Source organism: Anastrepha obliqua, chromosome 1 (assembly GCF_027943255.1).
Source record: "Anastrepha obliqua isolate idAnaObli1 chromosome 1, idAnaObli1_1.0, whole genome shotgun sequence".
NCBI classification, from domain to species: Eukaryota; Metazoa; Arthropoda; class Insecta; order Diptera; family Tephritidae; genus Anastrepha; species Anastrepha obliqua.
In genome coordinates this window covers 75,531,203-75,553,057 of record NC_072892.1, presented here as the reverse complement: position 1 = coordinate 75,553,057, position 21,855 = coordinate 75,531,203, and the positions used below count along the sequence as shown (strand labels likewise).

General features: G+C 40.4%; 1 protein-coding gene across 2 annotated transcripts in view; it reads right to left on the bottom strand.

The window, feature by feature from the left end:
• Positions 1-16,164, bottom strand: part of LOC129245765 (equilibrative nucleoside transporter 1-like) — a 53,797-nt gene extending 37,633 nt beyond the window's left edge. Inside the window, exon 1 of one of the 2 annotated variants that reach the window (XM_054884148.1) lies at positions 15,869-16,164. The gene's annotated coding sequence lies outside the window, so the exon portion shown is untranslated. The remainder of the gene's footprint in view (positions 1-15,868) is intronic. The other variant, XM_054884156.1, reaches the window with a different exon arrangement.
• Positions 16,165-21,855: the final 5,691 nt, after the last annotated feature.

The window sequence follows — 21,855 nt, the reverse complement described above, 5'->3', positions numbered from 1 at the left end:
ACCACCATAACTTAGAAAGCATTTGACCAATTCAATTCTAATGAACTGCATTGTATGGCCTTATAATATTTATTATACACAATACATTTAATAAAATTTATAGTGTGCACCATTAGCCATACGGACTTCAAATCAGCCGAATTTGCCTTTTCAATAGAGTTGGCATCAGGTGAGTGTGAAGACCAATGCAACATTTCAATCACATTTTACTATTTCCATTATACACACCTTCGGTTTCGATACCTGGAGTCGTTGTCTTCTTTTAAATCTAAAAGTGGGTAGTTCTTTCAAACATCTTCGGAGCTTACGGCAATAATGCTATTTGGCAAATTTTATAAATCAAACTGCATTCAAATTGGCGGTAAACACAAAACCACAGCCATATTCTTTTTGGGAGAACCAACCCCGGTGGCCGCCGTAGCCGAATTGGTTGGAGCGTGACTACCATCCGGAAATCACAGAGAGAACGTTGGTTCGAATCTCGGTGAAACACCAAAATTAAGAAAAACATTTTTCTAATAGCGGTCGCCCCTCGGCAGACAATGGCAAACCTCTGAGTGTATTTTTGCCATGAAAAAGCTCCTCATAAAAATATCTGCCGTTCGGAGTCGGCTTGAAACTGTAGGTCCCTCCATTTGTGGAACAACATCAAGAGACACACCACAAATAGGAGGAGAAGCTCGGCCAAACCGAGAAGCTGCGCCTACCGTTCCGACTGTTGCAAACCACCGGTTCCAGTCACTGCAGCGTTAAGGCCGTTAACCTTGGCATTTCCCCGCCGAACAGTTAAAACGTTTACTGTGTTAAACGCTGTTCGGCGAGGTTATTTTCGTCTCAACTTTTTAATTTAATTTCACTGCGATTTTAGCACAACAAGGATCAGGACGTGTCAGCCGACAGAGGTAAGGATAAGGCCATCATACATTATCATATTATACCTACGTACATATACATATTAGTATATTAATACATACATAAACCTTGTCATATTGTATCATACACATACATACATAGGTGCATTCATAGATACATATGTACGTCCAAATATTAATAAAAAAAACAATGATAATATCTAGAGACTAACAATCTTCTTTAAAAAAAAAGAGGTTGTCTGTAAAGTCGGTTTACTGACAATAATTTAACGTGACAACGTCATAAGAAAATACTGATGGAATGGTTGCATTTTTCAAAAGAAAATTTTAATTTTATTTGTTTGATAGATATTTTGTATGGATATAGAGAAGGGGGTAAATGGAATTGATCAAGTTACATTTACATAAACGTGAAAAATTACGAAACATTTATCAAATTCATGAAAGATATGTTCATTTTCAATTGTGCATCAGACGTTAATAAGTCAACAACACTAAGAGGCATCATCCTCGATATGACTTTTTCAAGACACATTACACTCCCTTTCATTTCCTACTTTTCCTATCATCATCCTATTCTCAACAGAGAAATGGTTCATTACCATGCACACAGGAAGAAGGCATATGCAAATACAAATATGTGAATTTATATTCATATGCGCATATGCATACATATACATACATATATATGCTCACTCAAGTAGGACAGAGCCAGATGTCGAACGTTGCCGAACGCGGGGGTCGATTGTGCTCTTTGTCGTTTGTTCCGTGCTCTCGCTTGCAGTTCAAGCACATTAGCTTACATTTGCTTGCATACAGAATAGATTCGTACATTTGATATGTCCATATGATTTGTATGCATCTTTACATATAGATTTGTTCTTTTTGTTTGAAAATTGCTTGAAATTGTATATATGCATGTTTATATGTATTGGCATAGGACATATGTACAGGGTGAGCCATATAGCGTTTGCTTTTTGAACCACCTATTTTTTTGAGAATGGTAACACAAATGACATGTCAAATGTGTTCATAATTTACTTAAAGGTTTGACATTTACGAAATGGGACGCTATACGCTTGAACAAAATTGGGAAATATTGAAAACCTGTTTCCAGAGTGGTGAGTCTTCTTCTTTTTTTCTGATGAAGCTCATTTTCAAATCGGTGGCTACGTCAATACGTCAATAAGCAAAATTGTCGGAGTCACTGTTTGGTGCGGTTTTTGGTCTGGCGGCATCATCGGGCCATTTTTTTTTAGAAAATGAACGAGGAGCCGCGGTTACAGTAAATGGCGAGCGTTACCGTGACATGGTCAACGAGCTGTTTCCAAAAATTGAAGAGGATGACATGGACGACATTTGGTTTCAACAGGACGGTGCAACTTGTCACACTGCCAAAGTTACACTCGAACTTTTGGATACCGAATAGGCAGCCGAAATTCCGATATCAATTGGCCGCCTCGGAGCTGTGATTTAAGCTCGTTGGACTATTTTTTGTGGGGAGCTGTTAAGGACAAATGCTATGCGAACCATCCAGAGACGATTGATGCTTTAAAACACGAAATCGAAGTTGCCATTCATGAAATTGGAGCCCAAACAATCGAAAATGTGCTTAAAAATTGGGTTGATCGAATGGCCTACTGTAAAGCCAGTCGTGGCAGTCATTTGAACGACTATATATTAGACTATGAAAATTGCACCAAAGTATATGGTTCCTGCGGTAATTTCTCAGCAAGAATATCGAAGTTGAATAGCTTTGGGGAAAGGACACCACCCTCTCACACCCCTTAATTTATCCTCTTCTGTTTAGTGATTTGCTACTGACAAAAGCCGACTACTCAGGTAATTTGCGAATCACCTCTTCAGTCCCAGCGTGAAAGTGGATTTAAGTCAATGGCTAACTGTATCAAAAGCATTGGATGGGTCCAATGCTACTAGGACTGCCCTCTCAGAGGGGCGGTGTAGGTCAATGACCTTAAGTGCTACGCACTTTTGGAAGCCAATGCTGATGTGTAGCAGATATCACATATTTCGTAAAGACTGGGATTAGAAGGCTTTTACGAGTCTTCACTACTGAGGAAAGGAGAGATATCGGAGCCATCCTTTGGTTAGCGGGTTTCCTAGATTTCAGTAGTTCAATGTTCCAATGCGATCTACTGTTGTTTGATAGGATCGCGCACAATCACCAAAAGCGATTATCACTCTGTCATTGTGCTTCGTTGAATTATACAAAGACCTTCCGATGGACCAGAGCTTACTTCCGCCAAAAGTGTAGTTACAGGTCTTCAGGTGTTCAACCCTTTTCATCTGTAAATTGAGATGTTGTTGTTGTTGTAGCAGCATAAACATTCCCCATACTTACATACGGGGAAGGCTGCTGGAGTGAACGTCCTTGACCGGATATAAATCCGGGTCGTTTCGGTAACGTAGAACCGACTGTCGCCTAGGTTGTCCCGCTCATTTGCCAAAACGGCTGTTTCCTCTAGGACGATTTTCCCCTAACTGTTCAGCGGATATCAAGCAAGCCGCAGGAGCAGTGGGAATGGGAATAGCCACGAAGGTGACCTCAGTGAATTTCGTGAAGCCGACCCAATCAGCTTTATTAAAGTTAATATAGAACCGATGATTCCTGAAAATAAAGTCAGCAGGCCTATCAATCGATACGATATGGAATAGGCGGAGTGATGCTGCTCTGGCGAATTCTTGATGAAGTGCTTAAAGGAGGCAAAGGCGCATAGAGGGAAATGGAGGCTGTGGAGGGTGAGAGTGCCACAAACCGTGTGGACAACTTCCCACCACTACCATCTAACCAGTTCGGGTAGAGCAGTCTTTGGCAGCCGCAGCAAAAATTGATTTCAGGTGCAGGGCTCGATGGAGGGGGCCGCATAGAGTTGCTCCAGTGGCGTGCGTTTCAGCGCACTAAGCAGGGTTAGCACACTGTGCGGCAGCTCTTAGTTGAGAAAACCCCCGAATTAGATCCAATCTGCCATATTGAAATATGAGTTCCAATCGAATATGAAATAATCTACTTGTGGACTGAACATTATTCAATTAGACATCTTTTTTTTATTATGTTATTCCAAATGACGTTAAGCTTCCAGGAACTAAGATATGGTGGATAAGTACTAGAACGGAGCACTTGAGGCTACGGATTTTTGGAACAAAAAATTAAACAAAACGTCGGCCATATCATACTTCAAGATTCGATCATGAGTGCCAAAGGTGGCCCCTCAACTTGGCAATAAAAAAAATTGTTTAGCTGAAATAATTCTACTGGAATAATCAAAATACTTCCTTTGGAATAATTTAACTATTTTTGATGAGCTTTAACCCTTTGCGGTTGTATTTCTACTCTCAGCTACCAAAGCTTTTCCACCATTCCGGTGGTATGTCTACTCTCAGTCACCACAGCAAGGAACCATACTATTTTTATACTGTATTTTTTTATAGAACTAATAAATATCCTTCATAACCTAAATTTAATACGACCGCAAAGGGTTAATTTACTAATTACCTACTTAAGGCGATAGAAAATGGGATCTGGTAAGTAGGCATTAGAACGACATACATCTGTTCCATAAATATACTGCTTCTATTATATTTCTCACATCGTGTGCCTTCAGATTTAGAGCTACAAGAGGCAGACGCTGAGCGCTCGCCACAGTTGAAGACGCTAAAAAATCATTAACACACGTGGAATTGTACGGAGATCTGCGTCCAAAAATGCATTTTTGATGTTGATTTAATGCGGCTCATGGGGGAGGCGATGTTACCGATTAACGCATTATAATTTATAATTCTACGTTACAACTGTTATTGTGCTGTATTTAACTTCTTATATACAAAATTTGAATTATCTCTTTATACTCAAAATTTACTTCATTATAAAGTATCTCTACCCAAAAATACAACCCTTAAAATGTAAACGCCTTTGAATTGACCGAAACGTGCTTTTGAAATTCAGTTGCTTACTGGAGTTCAGCCACGTACGAGGAATAAAAGAATACATAAACCTCACTCAGCCTACCTTAACATCTTTATTTCATTTACATTTTTATTTCATTTTGCAAGTGAACTCCTTTAAAGTCTCGTTTTTAATAGTTTTGAACGCCTCGTACCTTTGAGCCACTGTTTTTTTGCCTTGGAGAATGAGGCAAGGGCATTTGCCTTATTCAATCAGTATCCGCGGATCATTTTCTGGGTTTCGAACGGTTTTACCGAGATTTATTTATAAAACCTCTGCAAACCTCAACTTCATAGGTTTATATTGGAATTAAAAGAAGACTGTTTAATTCTCTCCGATTAACGACTATGCAACCGGATAATCTGACCGGAAAATGCTGACCTAGCAGTACTCCACATAAAACATAAACTTAACCCGAAAAAATTACGATTTTGGAACCATTTCCACACATTTTTCGTAACGTAGCCGAAATCATAGCAACATAATGTATATATAATATTTTTTAATACTATATTATACGGAATGACAGAATTCTGCTAACATACAGTCGTATTAAATTCAAAATATATTGCTGGAAAGTGGATGGATGGATTTCGCAGATTGATCAGCTAGAAAGTACAAGTTGAATTTGGAGAATAGTTTCTGGTACAAAAATAACTTTTAGTTCTCTGAACTTACCAACTCTTAGTCTACTGAGCTTGCACTAAGTTCTTAATTTTGTGATACACTTTATTTGCCGTATCTCGTTACTATAAAAGCAATCGCTAAAATATTGCTAACTAAAGAGATACAATCTATTATCTAAGCTGCTAGCCAATATCGATGTATTTAATTACAGTATGTAACATAACTAAATTTTTTGTCGCCTTTGTAGTTTTATTCAAGAGTTCATTTTTTTTAATAAACGGATTAAGGTATATTGCATTTGTAACAACATATTATATATATAACAATATATTATATATACAGGGTGGCTGATGAAAGCCGCTACCAAAAAAAATTGAATAACTTTTTTTCTTTTTAAGTTATCTGTTCCATTTTTGTTTTAATTTGCAGATTGATCTTTAAAATTTATTAAAATGGATAACTGGGACACGCAAACAAGAATTTGGATAGTCCGCCGCTATCACGCACTGGAGTCCGTAGTTTTGGTACAGAGAGAGTACAGGCGGATGTTTGGCGGCGATCCCCCGAGCAGATGGACCATAATGAGACTGGTGAATAATTTTGCTGAGCAAGGAACAGTCGCAAGAAGGCCTTATCATCGAAACCCACCAGTTCGGACGGAGGAAACGATCGCTGCTGTAGCTGCAGCTATACAAAGCAATCCAAGGGTTTCAACAAGAAGCTTATCTGCTCAACTTGGTGTCAGCCGACAGTCTTTGCAAACAATAATGCACAAAGATTTAGACTTATTTCCCTACAAAATTCAAATGGTTAACAAACTGAATGCAGCAGACTTGCCGATTCGCTTGGAATTTTGTCAGAAGATCCTGCAAATGGTGGAAGAAGACCAAAACATGTTAAACTGCCTTTTCATGTCTGATGAGGCCCATTTCGATTTAAACGGCAATGTGAACAAACAAAATTGTCGAATATGGAGTACTTCTAACCCACAGATACTCCACGAGACGGAATTGCATCCTCTTCGCGTGACAGTGTAGTGTGCGGTTTCTTCACGCTGTATTGTCAGGCCTTATTTTTTTGAAGAAAATGGTCACACCGTTACGGTTACTGGAGACCGTTATTTGAAAATGCTGAAAGAATTTTTCTCTCCAGAACTACGCCGAAAGAGAATTCCTTTCAACTCTGTGTGGTTTCAACAAGATGGGGCAACGTCTCACATAGCCCAGACTGTTATGACAGAGTTGCGACGAAAATTTCCCAATAAACTGATTTCAAGAAACTCCGAATTTCGTTGGCCCCCCAGGTCGCCTGACCTTACTGCACCTGACTTTTTCTTGTGGGGTTTATGTAAACAAGAAGTTTATAAAACAAAGCCAACAAATTTGGATGAACTAAAACAACCCATTCGGGCAACAATTGCGGCTATTCCTGTCGCAACTCTCAAAGCAGCAATGAACAACTTTTTACTAAGATGCCGCACTTGTGTCAACGAGCATGGGGGGCATTTAAATTCAATTATTTTTAAAACTAGTTAAGCTAATAAAATTTAATGACCTTCAACTTGAAAAAAAAAAATAAATGAATTCCATACACTAAAAAAAAAGTTATTTGCGTTTCTTAATGTAGCAAAATTCATCAGCCACCCTGTATAACCATATTTTATATAAAGGGGTTTCCAATAACAGGTGTTATTTTGGAATGGATTGCGCTATCGAGAGATGATTAACGATTTTTTTAAGGCCGGTATTGGATGGTACTGATCTGGACAAGGTTTATTTTCAACAAGACGGCACTACGTACCACACAAGCAACGAAACCATTGATCTTTTACGGGAAAAGTTTCCGGGCCGCGTTATCTCTCGAAGAGGTGATCACAATTGGCCACCGAGATCTTGTGATTTAACACCTTGTGACCTTTTCTTTGGGGCCACGTGAAAGAGAAGGTCTACGCCAACAGCCCAGGGTCGATTCAAGACCTTTAAGATGGAATTCGTGAGGCTATCGAGGACATAGGGCAGCCACTTTGCAATTCGGTTATGGAAAATTTCATGAAAAGTTTATTGTCCTGTAAGCGTGGTCGTGGTGGTCATTTGCCTGATGTTATTTTCCACTATTAACGGCATACCTTCCTCTTTATAATGAAATACATATCCGATCATTTATATTAAAAAATAGCATTTTTCTTTGAATATCAAAAGAACACCTCTTATTGGAAACCACTATATTAGGTACGCAACTAAGTTCCCGCTGCTTGTCAATAGTGCCGTCAGCTGTGTGCTAGTTGATTCTAACATAACCTAAACGTCATAAACCAAGCTTAGACATATGGTAAACAAACTGCTTCGACACATTAGTGATTTTGATATATATACTTATGGTCTTGTGAAAATGTCTCATTTTGTGCCGAATAATCGTCATTTGCAGGAAGTATTGATATTCCTCTTTCATTCGAAAAAAAACGCGGCTGAAGTGTATCGAGAGCTACAAAAAGTTTATGGAGATGCTGCTTTAAGTGATACAACGTGACAAGATTGGTTCCGTCGCTTCAAAGACGGTGGTTTTAATGTTGACAACCGTCCGCGTGAAGGAAGGCCAAAAACCTTCGAAGACACTGAATTGCAGGCATTGCTCAATGAGGATCCACGTTAAACGCAAGAAGAGCCTTATTCAGTATTAGGAGTTCCCCGCCAATCCATTCCGAAGCGATTGCATGCTTTGGGAATGATTCAGAAACAGGGGACTTGGGTTCCTTATGAGTTAAAACTAAGGGATGTTGAACGTCGATTTTTCGCCTGTGAACAACTGCTCCAATGGCAAAAAGGAAGGCTTTTCTTCATCGCATCGTGACGGGTGATAAAAAATGGATTCATTACAGCAATTAAAGGAAAAGAAAGTCATGGGGACTGGACTGCCCGATCTTGCTTCTACGTCCTCGCCTCGGCCGAATATTCACGCTGAGAAGGTTATGCTATGTATTTGGTGGGACCAAGTTGGTGCTATTTATGATATTATGAACTGTTAAAACCAAGCGAAACCATCACTGGGGATCGGTATCGATTGGCGCGTACACTTCTGTTAGGTGTTTGGCCGAGCTCCTCCTCCTATTTGTGGTGTGCGTCTTGATGTTGTTCCACAAATGCATGGACCTACAGTTTCAGGCCGACTCCGAACGGCAGATATTTTTATGAGGAGCTTTTTCATGGCAGAAATACACTCGGAGGTTTGCCATTGCCTGCCGAGGGGCGACCGCTATTAGAAAAATGTTTTTATTAATTTTGCTTTCGCCGAGATTCGAACTAACGACCTCTCTGTGAATTCCGAATGGTAATCACGCACCAACCCATTCGGCTACGGCGGCTACCATAAATTTTATACATCATATACCCTTACACTGCTACAATTGCTGCTTCAACATATACTTATAATATATCCTTAAACTCATTTTGAGTAATGGAGTTCTAATTTTTCGCACATTTTTAATTAAATTTGGAAATTTCTCTATTTTCCTTATATTTCTTTTTTTCCATTCATTTTCTCTGCTACCCGAATATAATTCCACTTTCAAAATACCTCACAGAAATAAGTATATGTGCAAAGTTTTTTATATCGATATCTTTCTTGATAGTAACGGTACATTTTTGTTTGGTATGCCAAAGTCTGTATTTGCAGTCCAATTAAAATATTTCCTTACAAAATTCTTGTTTAGTCATTATTCTTAGTACTGTTATTACAAGTTTGTGTTGCGAGATTTGGTTTTCATATGAAATAAATATATGTGCAATCAGAGATCAGTATTGATTTGGCAAGCATAGAGAGCAAGTTATCAAAAAATTGTGTATTATTTGCATTAGTATCATAAAGAAAAATGTATGTAAAATAGATTACTTCTTTTGAACAAAGAATAATTGAATTATTGATGGGTTAATCTGTAGAATGCCACGTGAAAGCCATTTATCCGGTGAAGAGCTGATTAAAGGGCTAAGCGAAACTGGCAAAAGTATTCATGAAATTACTGCTAAAATAAATCGGCATAGGAATACCATCAGCAACTTTCTTAAAAATCCAGAAACATATGGTCAACTCAAACGAAGCGACAGGCCAGCTAACAAATGAACGAGAAATTCGTCATCTGGCTGCTCAAAAAGGAATGTCTTGCAAGGAAATCAAACACCATTTAAGTCTTAAGGTAACCGATAGACGAATACATCAAATTTTGTTCGAGGACGGAACACTTAAATATTGTTTGCGGGACCGGTACCAACACTATTAGCACGCCACATTAAGGCTTGTTTAGCATTTGCTGGAAAATATAAATTTTGGACTAACGAACTCCGAAACGTTGTATTTTCGGACGAAAACAAGTTCAACTTAGATGGTCCAGATGGTTGCCAGAAATATTGGCGGGACCTTAGGTAACCACGGCAAACGCGCCATAAGCGGAACTACAGTGGTGGGTCTTTGATGATTTGGGCCGCTTTCGGACATAATGGAAAGTCTCCAATTTGTTTTATTCCGACAAGAACCAACGCAGAATTCTGTGTTGAAATATTAGAGGATGTTTTCATTGAGTTGCGGGAAACATTTTCAGTTCTGGATTGGCCAGCACTAAGTCCCGATTTAAACCCAATTGAGGACCTCTGGGGAATATTGCCGGCCCGTATTTATAAAAATGGTCAGCAGTTTCAGACAATCAAAGACCTGAAAGGTGCTTTAGTGGAAGAGTGGGATCAGATAGGTGATTTCACTCTTCAAAACTTGACATACTCTATGCCTAAACGTATAAATGATGTCCTTTGTCAAAATGGAAAATATATTAATTATTAGAAAATCGGAAGTTATAGAAACGTTGAAAAAAATGTAAAGAAAGGCCAATGCACATATATATACATATTTGATATGAAGTTATTTTAATTTCTTTTTTAATTTAATAAGTTTAATCATGTGGAATTTTTGTTGTATAATTTTTTGTTCCTATTTTTTCTAAATATATATTCAAATTATTGGTTGAACCTCTCTCCTGCTTCTTTATAGTTTTTCATATGAAAATACCCTTGCACATTATTTTTTATTTCTGTGAGGTATACTTATACAAACGTTGGTTTTTCATTATCTATTCGACAAACTGAAAAAACGACGCATAAACATATTATTTCCTAAATTTTGATACATACTGTAGATTGTAGCATAAGACTTATTATAGGTTAATTTATAGCCCAAGACTATGAAATTAAACATGGTATTAAAGATCTCACTATTTACATTGTTTAATACCCTGTAAAACTGCCTCTTATCACTTATCTTAGATAATATTCCGCGAAGAAATTTATAGTAAGCACTTCACATGGGTACTTTAGGTATAGCGAAACATAAAATAATATTTACATTATTTTCATGACATAAGTATACTATAAATGATAGTACAGATATGTACGGTATAGCACCTACATACCATAAGTTCTCAATTGACTTCTTTTGTCCAGGTGGTAAATAGGGTATCCGTGGATTTATTAGAGGAAAGTTAGATATTTAATCTTGAAATGCTACTGACGATAAAGGTACTAAATTACCATAAACCATATTTAAGTTTTGTACCTCTATTGCGAATGTCGACTCGCAGTAGATACCCGACTACTGTGCGATTATCGACTGTGAACAGTTTTCAAGCGCTTATTGTTCTACATTCCTTATGGTGCTCACACTCACCAAAGTAAATGTAAACCCATATCATATTTGTATTTGAAATTGTAAAAAATTAATGAAATTAATATACATGGATTTGTGTATTACAGAACTCGAGTGGTAACCAATAAAAAAAACACTTGAGAGACCCGTTCAGGTCCCAGATGCAGATTCATCACGGTTTAGAGAAAAGGATCTCTGCAAAGATCATGGGAAAAGTGGTTAAAACTAAACTATTCTAATTGAGAACTGATACATTTTTCAAAAACTTGTATAGATAAATATTTTAAATAAATTTCTTAAGCAATATTTGAAAATTGCACACAGCGACAGAAAGGATTATTCAGTATCAACTAGTAGTGTGGAATGGACTGTTCTATCGCATGAGCGGAAGCCATGCTGATATGGAGGTGGGATGAGATATTCCGTTAAGACCGGGAGTAAGAAGGCTTCAAGAGTCTTTACTACTTCGGATATAAAAGATATCGGGTTGGCAAGTTTCCAATACGTCAGTAGTGCGACTACCCTTCCTGCTTCCCATATTTGAAGGATGGCAAGAGTAACCGCAGACAGATTGACATTCGCTTACGGAAGCGTTTGCTTTCTGATGGCCAATCGGACCTCACCGCTTATAAAAGTAACAATTACATTGTTATTGTGCACTTTTTGGAACCGCGACATTGCACAACGCTTCGACCATTCTCATGGTAGATGGTTTACGTACCGGAATGACCAACCATGAAACCCAAAGCCATTGGGCCTGACGGACTAAACATGCTGATGCTGAAAAAGCTTGGTCCATTGGAAGTAGAATATCTCACCAAGGTCTTCAACTTGTCTGTGGCCACTCTCATTTCCTGATAAGTGGAAATTAGGGAGAATGGTCCCACTACTGAAATCTGGGAAACCCGCCAACCAAGTGGAATCTTATCGCCCGATAACTCTCCTTTCCCCAGTAGTGAACTCTCCTGAGGCCCTTCTACTCTCACTCTTTACGAAACACCTGACCCCAGCCTCACACCAGCATGGTTTCCGAAAAGTGCATAGCACCACCACGGCACTCACCGTCATTAATACCCAGGTAAACAGCGGCCTCAACCAAAACCGCCCCAGCGAGAGTATTGTCCTAGTAGCGTTCGATCTAAAAAAGGCTTTCGATACAGTCAGCCACGCCACGCTACTAGATAATATTTGACAGTCGACACTCCCGCCAGGGCTGAAGAGGTGGACTGCGAACTACCTGAGTGGTCGTCATTCGTCAGTGATATTTCGAGACCAAACATCTAAGCAGAGGAAAATAAAGCAAAGAGTACCGCAGGGTGGTGTCCTTTCCCCTTGCTTTTTAATTTCTACATTTCGAAACTCCCCCAGCCACCAGAGGGAGTCTCCCTGGCCTCATACGCCGACGACTGCACGATAATGGGCTATGCTCCAAGGTAAACGACTACCTCGCCAGTCTTTCTCGCTTCTTCACTGCGAGGAATTTACAACTTTCCCCCACTAAATCCACGGCGACCCTTTTCACCACCTGGACAAAGGAGGTCAAGCTACAACTCAACTTTCACGTCGCTGATACACAAATTCCAACGGTTAACAATCCCAAAATATTGGGAGTTACCTTTGACAGCTTGCTCTCCTTCTCAGCGCATACAACCGCTATTGCAACGAAAGTACAGAATCGCAACAAGGTTCTCAAGTCGCTTGCCGGCAGCACTTGGGGCAAAGACAAGGAAATGTTGCTGTCGACTTTTAAAGCAGTAGGCCGACCGGTTCTAAACTATGCTGCGCTTGTCTGGTCGCCTGGAACCAGTGATTCGCAGTGGACGAAGCTTCAAACCTGCCAAAACACTGCATTAAGGACCGTGACAGGATGTCTTCTGATGTCACCTATACAACATCTACATAACGAGGCCCTAATGCTACCTGTTAAGGAGCACAACAAACTGCTCAGTAAGCTCCAACTTCCCCGAGAGTCCCGTGTAACCTTGGCACAATTACGTTCTGGATATTGTAGCAGGTTAAACCCCTACTTATCCAGAATCGACCCCGACATACTAAACATATGTCTAGCATGTGAAGGCATCCCGCACGACACTAACCACCTTTTCACATGCCCCATTAAACCCACTCATCTAACCCCCCTATCCCTCTGGACCCAACCCGTCGGAACAAAATTTTTAATTCAGATAATATGAAAATTGGTTATGCCATTTACACGGGCACTCTTCGCCCTGAAGCCCCCATACCTAAGCGATGGTATATAACTTGTTTTACGGCCCACTCATCTCAATAATTTTTTTTATGATATTCTGTATGCACTAACGTCCACAACAAACTTTTCTCCCGCGACAAAATACGCTAACATAGACACAGTCCAAAGAAGGTGCGGGAACGCTGCCTTTTGTGCTTTTTATTACACAAAAGCGCAATTCTTGTTAATAAGGTTATGTAGAATCCAGAAACAAAACGACGGTAATACGTACACAGTCCTAGAAAAATTCGCGCTTTTGGCACATTTCTTGAACATTTCTCGTCTGGCTTGACGCCTTTTGTTGTCGTCTTATGTCCCACATTTCCGATGCACACTTTTTCGATTTCAATCGTAATCCCGCAGATGCAATGCGCTGAAGAACTACTTCCAAATTTCTCAGATGGTCGTTAAAATTTGTACCCATGATGATGATGCCGGCCAGATAGACGATCCCTGTTGCATATTCCCTCTCGGAAGTATGTTGTGCACTAGATAAGAGGAACGTGCAAAGGCTTATCTGAATTTGGATAGAGTCCCTGCCATACTGGTCAGGTAAACTGGCAACGGCGGACAGTACCATCCAACTTCAAACAAGTAAATGAATGGAAGAAATCAATATGAGTGCGGTTGATATTGAAGTGATCCGTGAAGTTAGGTACCTTTGAAGGAAAATCCTGTGATTGTAGCTCAAGAATTCTGATATGGATGTAGACCATGATAATTAAACCAACGTCAGTGAGGGCGATGCTCGAGCAGACAGCGTTTGGTTATTCAATAATCAGCCAAGCGCATCCTGTTTAATAGAACAGGGAATAAAGGGTCCGCCATATAACTTTACGGAATTAAAAATGCTATAAAAAAGAAACTACTCAATATTTTTCCATTGTTTTTTTTTTTTATTTTGAGGTACAATCCTTCCGGTTAATGATGAAACACAACTTCATTCATATGGCTGCCTCGGCTAGCCATACGATCGGTCCAATTTTTCAACACATTTTCGATTGTATGCGGCTGTATTTCAGCTATGACATCGCGTATGTTGGTCTTCAGTGCATCAATTGTTGCTGGTTTGTTGGCATAACACTGGCCTTGACGGCACCCCAAAGATGGTGTCAAATCGCAGCTCCGAGGCGGCCAAACGATATCAAAATTGCGGCTGATAATGCGATCTTCGAAGACAGTGCGCAAAAGATTGATCGTAGCATTCGCTGTGTGGCAAGTAGCGCCATCTTGTTGGTACCGAATGCCACCAATATCCTCCTCTTCAATTTCTCGGAACAAACCATTTTCGTTCAGCGGAAGAATAAAACTAATTTTCTGTCAAATCACATGACAGCTAAGTGTTACTATTCTTCAAATAATACCTAGTTCAAATCCGTAACGATAGATGGCGGGCCCTGTATATATATATAATTGGCGCGTACACCCTTTTTGACTGTTTGGCCGAGCTTTTCCTTTTATTTGTGGGTGTGCGTCTACAGTTGTTCCACAAATGTAGGGACCTAAAGTTTCAGGCCGACTCCGAACGGCAGATATTTTTATGAGGAACTTTTTCATGGCAGAAATACACTCGGAGGTTTGCCATTGCCTGCCGAGGGGCGACCACTATTAGAAAACTTTTTCTTCATTCTGGTGCTTCACGGAGATTCGAACTTACGTTCTCTCCGAATTCCGAATGGTAGTCATGCACCAACCCATTCGGCTACGGTGGTTCACTTGATTCGAGGCAATAATTTTTATAGAAGAATAGGATAGCTGAAGCTTGCAATATGTGGAGGTTGGACTTAGATGACAGCATTTAGAGTTCGGGAGTTTAGGAAGGTGGCAAGCGTCTCCTGATGAATGCCATTTAGTGTCTGTCTGTATACTGTCCGGTTCAGTAGTTGTAAATGTGTGTTTAGTCCTGGTATTTAACTTCTCTTTTTTTAAATTTTGCTTAAATGCAATTGTAGTATTACCTACTTCATTTCACTTGTAGCTACGCTGCATTAATGGATAAATAAAAATATTAGTAAAACTTCAATGGTTCTTGCTCGTTGGGTATTTTGGTCCAAGTAATTCATATTTTCTCTGCGAAAATGGTGTTTGTAATTTTTCAAATGGCTCCCCCGGGTTTGGATAGTGGGAAAATAGCGGACTTTTTTCAAGTCTGTATTGACCTCTTTCGGATAGGAAAAATTTTAGATTCCACCACGAATGCAACGATAGTTAGTTACATTGTGTGCGGACAAGCACGCGTATCGTCATCGTCGCTACATAAAAAATAATGTACTGCCGATGACGATAGGACCCGTGCGCGAAGGTCCTTAGGTCGGCGGGTAATCACAAACTTGGAATTAGGAGAACTTTACCTTTCCTCTCATGTTATTCAGAAATAGAGTCCTACTTATTTAGTCGTAAATATATAGAACGAATTAGTAAAAAAAAATATGTGTTTTCATGCATTTGTATTTTATATAAAAGATATATACATACTTCCAATTAAAATCTAGTTGTTAAAGAGAATATATCACACATTCGTCATCTAATGGATTCGTACATGTGCTGTCTATTTTTAACTTTGTAACGAAGTAATTAATGTTATTGATTTTATTATATAAAAGTGCGACACAGTGCCGAGTACAAAATGGGAAGACAAGACGATTTTCTTTTATTTAGCTATAATTGCTTTTAAATATAGTTCCACAGCATTAAATAACGAAATCGTCGAAAGTATATGCACTGCTTAAAAGATAAACAAACACGCAATCGAACACTTTGAGGTTATTATTGGTTCACATTAACGTCATTACACGGTGTACAGAATATAGAATATAGCAGCTTCCGAAAACCGCTACTTGTTTTCGCTGTTTTGACACTCGATGGTGTCAGTGTAGCGAAGAAACAAAGAGAAAGCCAAGAAGCTACTTGTTACTAAATATTTAGTTTGATGAATAAGAAATTTTAAGTTTTGTGATTTTTAAATTGAACAATATATTAAAAATGGAAGCCGCGTGTTAAATTGTAAATGTGTTGAACATTACCTGTTCCTCTCTATGATCCCGTGGCAAGAAAGCGTGTGTGTATATCATGCGTTGACAGTTTCGTCTTCTTTTTGTTTGTTTATTTGCATCACTGACGTCATAGCAGTGTATTAGTATTTGGTAATACTTGTACAACTACAAAAACTCTCATGTATTTTGTTTTTACATATGGGATAAATATTGTTAGGAGTCTCTCGAAATGAAACGTCTCTCTATAATTGTTCAGAGTTCGATCCCGGGATTGCTAAATAAAAGTCACGAACTAATGGCAACACAGCTAGCATGCTTTATCCAATTTTAATATAATATTTATAATACGTTCAAATATAAGTAGATTATACGTAATTGAAAAGCGAGACTACCCATATATAATTTCCCTCCCAAAATCTATGATTACAAAATAATTCTAGATTATTTCCTACTTATTTACATACAACCCTGTGTTAATTAATTTTACGAATGTAAACAGAAACGTCAGAGTAAAAACTAAATAAAATGCGCGCCGGCAAATAAAACAGGTTTGTAGACATGGTTGGTTAGAGTGGTGAACCAGAATCCAACTAGCGCTTCCGCACCATTTTGTTACCACATCCTCGTTACCAACTTGTGGGCCAGTTATTTACGCATGACTTCTATATATCCAGTCTGTGCGGCTTTGTTTCCGCGGATCACCGCTCATACATCAACTTCAACAAAGCTGATTGGACCTGAATCGCGGAATTTCCTGAAGACATCTTCGCCGCTGTCCCCATTCCCACCGATGTGTGCGCAGGCGAACGCGCATTCCGCAAGGCGATCACAGCTGCCGCGGCTCGCTTCATACCCGCTCAGAAGCAGCTGTTCTGGTGAACGAGCGTGATCGCCTACGCCAGGTCGATCTAGGGGATCCTCGGATAAAGGATCTCAATTCCGAGATACGACAACTGGTAACCCAACAGAAGCGGAGCAAATGGGAAGAGCATTTGAAGTCCTGTAGTTTCACCTCTGGTGTGAGCAAACTCTGGTCCACCGTAAGGTCCCTGTCGTACCCGACGAAGCACAATGACAAGGTGGCTTTCACCTTCAACGTTCGTGCTTCTCCGGAGCCTAAGAGATGCGCGTGCTATTTTAGCCGGCAATTTATTCTGCATCCTTCGGCCGACATTTGTGCCACCAGACAGCTGCACAAACTGACGTACAACAGTGTGCCACTTGTTTTCTTTAGCGATGAGGTTTAGGGGCCATCAAACACATGAAACCGTCCAAAGCCATTGGCCCTGACGGACTAAACATGCTGATTCTGAAAAAGCTTGGTCCATTGGGAGTAGAATATCTCACCAAGGTCTTCAACTTGTCTATGGCCACTCTCATCATTCCTGATAAGTGGAAATTAGGGGCGGTGGTCCCACTACTGAAGTCTGGGAAACCCGCCACCCAAGGGGAGTCTTATCGCCCGATAACTGTCTTTTCCCCAGTAGTGAAGACACTTGAGACCCTTCTACTCTCACTCTTTACGAAACACCTGACCCCAGCCTCACACCAGCATGGTTTCCGAAAAGTGCATAGCACCACCACGGCACTCACCGTCATTAATACACAGGTAAACCGCGGACTCAACCAAAACCGCCCCTGTGAGAGGACTGTCCTAGTAGCGTTCGATCTAAAAAAGGATTTCGATACAGTCAGCCACGCCACGCTACTAGATAATATTTTACAGTCGACACTCCCGCCAGGGCTGAAGAGGTGGTCTGTGAACTACCTGAGTGGTCGTCATTCGTCGGAGATATTTCGAGACCAAACATCTAAATAGAGGAAAATAAAGCAAGGAGTACCGCAGTGTGGTGTCCTTTCACCCTTGCTTTACAATTTCTACATTTCGAAACTCCCCCAGCCACCAGAGGGAGTCTCTCTGGTCTCATACGACGACGACTGCACGATAATGGCGTCGGGCAATGACATTGATGGCCTATGGTCCAAGGTAAACGACTACCTCGCCAGCCTTTCTCACTTCTTCACTGCGAGGAATTTACAACTCTCCCCCACTAAATCCACGGCTACCCTTTTCACCACCTGGACAAAGGACGTCAAGCTACAACTCAACTTTCACGTCGCTGATACGCAAATTCCAACGGTTAACAATCCCAAAATATTGGCAGTTACCTTTGACAGCTTGCTCTCCTTCTCAGCGCATACAACCGCTATTGCAACTAAAGTACAGAATCGCAACAAGGTTCTCAAGTCGCTTGCCGGCCGCACTTGGGGAAAAGACAAGGAAATGTTGCTGCCGACTTTTAAAGCAATAGGCCGACCGGTTCTAACCTATGCTGCGCCTGTCTGGCCGCCTGGAGCCAGTGATTCGCAGTGGACGAAGGTTCAGACCTGTCAAAACACTGCATCAAGGACCGTGACAGGATGTCCTCTGATGTCCCCTATACAACATCTACATGGTGAGGCCCTAATGCTGCCCATTAAGGAGCATAACAAATTGCTCAGTAAGCAGTTTCTGCTAGGGTGTTACCGCAAACGAAGAACTCCAACTTCCCCGAGAGTCCCGAGTAACCTTGGCACAATTACGATCTGGATATTGTAGCAGGTTAAACTCCTACTTATTAAGAATCGACCCCGACATACTAAACCTATGTCCAGCATGTGAAGGCACCTCGCACGACACTAACCACCTTTTCACATGCCCCATTAAACCCACTCATCTAACACCCCTATCACTCTGGACCCAACCCGTCGAAACAGCTAGCTTCCTGAGCCTACCGTTAGATGAGCTAGACGAAGACGACCGGTTATTATGCTACACTGACAGGAAAAAGGTACTGCTACAACAACAACATTTCCTCCAATGTTGTGACCGTACTCTTAATTTTTTTATGTGAGAGTGATTTAATGGATCGGAATCCTTCCTATCCTGTTCCCTACTGCATTTTTGAACCGTTTCCAATTTGGGCTAAGTGGGTTACGATACGGTAATCCACCCTTACCCTCATCTCAAGATCCAGGTGATAGAGGATCCAGCTATGGTCCGAAAAAGACTTGAGACCCTCTAATTTTATACCCTCACTGTAGTATTTTCAGACAGTAATGTTATATCTCTTACTTCCGCCTATCCTCTAAAGCATTCCCCACTTGGAAAGATGTAAATCAGGGTATTACCCCTGTTACAAAGTGTTAGGTTAGTATTTATGATAAATTCATATAATGACTCACCTCGATGTAGACATAATTCGAGAGAACGCCGCGGTGTGGTAAAACTTTTAACAGAGCTGATTACAGTGAATTCTCTCTTTATTATATTGGCTCTGCACAGTTTTGGGTGTACGCGCCAATATAAATATATATGTATATAAATATATATTTAACGCGATCACTAAACATCAGCTGTTTTTATTTGGAAGGCAGCGCTTGCAGCATACGACTTAACGTCCTGTAATATTTTGCGCAAGGATGGATTTTAATACAAATTTATAGTGGTTTGGTTTACGACCTTCTATACCCAGATAACATAACCAATGTTTGGCAGCAGAACGAAAAACGTGTATTAGCCAGTTTGGCGAAACTGCAAGCGGAGATACAGCAAGCGCATACTCTGACATGCATGAGCTTGCAATTTACCGGTGCGCTTCCAACAAGTACAGCAATGCCCAACGGCACTTTATCATAGACACAAATAGTGGTACGTTCTGGCATTTCAAGAGAATTACCTCTATTTTCCGAAAAACCCGAGGAATAGCTGCTGTTTATAACCAATTAAAAAGAGCCAACAGAGAGCTGTGGATTAAGCAATGAAGAAAATCTCATCAGGCTACAAAAATGTCTGAAGGGACCAGCTCTGGAAGCCGTACTGAGCAAATTGATGACTCCAGCAACTGTACCCTATGCAGTCGGAACTCTGAAAATGGTGTTCGGACGCAAATTAAGAGACGAACCTGCCATAACGATCAACAATTTAGATTCAGACATTAGGTTTGTGTAAGCCGTACATAATTATTGTGCTACGTTGACGGCAGTTGTGCTTAACGCCTACCTGAATGATCCGCTATTGCAAAATAAACTCGTTGCAAAAATGCCAAGTGACCTCAAGCTGGACTGGTGCAGACATAGACTGGTAATAGGTGATGGTAATTTGGGCTCGTTCGACCGATGCTTGTTTAACGTTGCTATGTGCGCAACTACAGTAACATCGTAGGAGCCGCAGCCTACACGAGATCTGAGAAGTGGAGTCAGCAAGCAATCTAAACAGCGCGTATTAGTTCACAATACAGCCGACGACCGTATTCGCAGCGATTTCGGTAAGAAGTCACGACCATCGGAAGAAGCTTCGTGTCCCAAGTGTAAGCGCTTTCAGATAGCGTAGAGTTTCGATCGACGCTTTTGCTGCTTTATGAGACAATATAGAGCAAAGAAATACATGGTGTCGATGGATACACCTCAACTCACAGCGTGCTATTGCATTCTACTACTGGTGGAGATGGGTACGGCATCGGGTCCAAACGACAGAGTGATAAGCCAGACACTTCTGCTGTATTGTTCCATAATCCATCAACAAAGGCGTTATATCGTGATGTACTTGTCATGCTTCATGATAAGGTGCGTAAAATGGGCACGTATGCTCTCATTGATAAAGGCACTGCATGTAGGCTGATAGCATATACAATCTAAACGAAACCATAAAGTCTTTCTTCTCGTTGGAATCGATGGGCGTGAGCGTATCAACAAAGCCATTAAGAGGATGAACGCTCTTTGCGAAAGAAAAACTTTGGGAGAGAGGCCTGTTAGGGAAATTCGACAAAATAGATTTGCCCGACTCATATCAGACGCCTGCAGTGTCTCCAAACCAAAATGCCAAAGGACCGCATTTGAAATCTTTTATTCTTAGCCCCATACAAAGCTTCCAACAAAAGGGTTACATAAGGAAGCGGAGCGTCGCTGAACCTCGGCGCAATACTCCTTCTTGGTTTCTTCCGATATTCACCATAACAAATCCCAACAAATATCCAAATCCCAATAGAAGCGCCTAAGCGACACGTGCTGAACTTTTTATGCGCTATATACAAAATGCCTTTCAAGGCCATTCGCCATCTGCAAATTTTCAATAATTCGGCACACAAAATCCCATTCAAAGCACAAAATTTAAGACAAATTCTTTGTTCGATACTTGTATCCATAGTGAAAATCACAGAGCACACCTGCGGTTAATATAATTAAATGCAAAAAACAAGCTAATTGACAGATCACGCTCAAACTCTGCGACACTATAGGGGACAGTTGTACCAACATTCCAACAAAAAAGAGGTTGTCTGTAAAGTCGGTTTACTGACGATAGTTTAACGTGACAACGTCATAAGAAAATACTGATGGAATGGTTGCAATTTTCAAAACAAAATTTTAATTTTATTTGTTTGATAGATATTTTGTATGGATATAGAGAAGGAGGTAAATGGAATTGCAATG